Here is a 786-nt window from a genome sequence, read left to right on the forward strand (position 1 = left end):
AAAAGATTAACTTGTAAATGCCACTTAGGCTGTGAAAGTTTTGTTGGTTTCTCCACATAATATAGTGTGGGTTTGCTCTTCACCATTCAATAATGACTATAAAACTCAATTCAATATATGAGAGGTCATATGTTCAAGTACACCAGAAGAAATCTCATGATCTTCATGTCTTCTCAATTATTTTCATTGTCATCATTTGGATTATTAATACAGTCACTTTAAAGCATGGATCTCTTTTTTCATCTAATGAAGCCCTGTGAAGCTTATTTCATCCACAGTAAATTATGATTAGAACTAAATAAATAATGCATACTTCAGTCCTGGTTTTTATTTCAACACTCCAATAAAAGAGACCAGTTCCTTGGATTGGCTGACTCTAAGGCTGAGCAGGAAATATATATATGATGAGCTTGGAGCATAATTGTAGTTCCAGAAAGAAAGGAGGTGCTCTAAAAAAAAAAGTCTATTAGGGGGTGTGTCAAAGAGAAAGGGTAGCCAATTCAAAGAACTCCCAATGATCAGAGCTGGAACAATTTTAACAGCAAAATAGATATCACTGCAGAGGATCATCAACCATAATATAAAATAAATATCAATGATCCATAGATAAGTATCCATCAATGTGAGGTGATATAAACAAATATTTAGAAAAATAAATGGACAAGTTTCCTATACAGAAGAATTTCAAATAATTTATGTAGCTAACTTCCACTAAGAGGTGAATAATGTCTCTACCTTTAAATGTACGCTACATATAATGACTTCTTTTCAAATTATTGTATTAAA

Source organism: Carlito syrichta, unplaced genomic scaffold (assembly GCF_000164805.1).
Source record: "Carlito syrichta isolate Samal-C Ts95f unplaced genomic scaffold, Tarsius_syrichta-2.0.1 Scaffold304043, whole genome shotgun sequence".
In the NCBI taxonomy this organism is placed as follows: domain Eukaryota; kingdom Metazoa; phylum Chordata; class Mammalia; order Primates; family Tarsiidae; genus Carlito; species Carlito syrichta.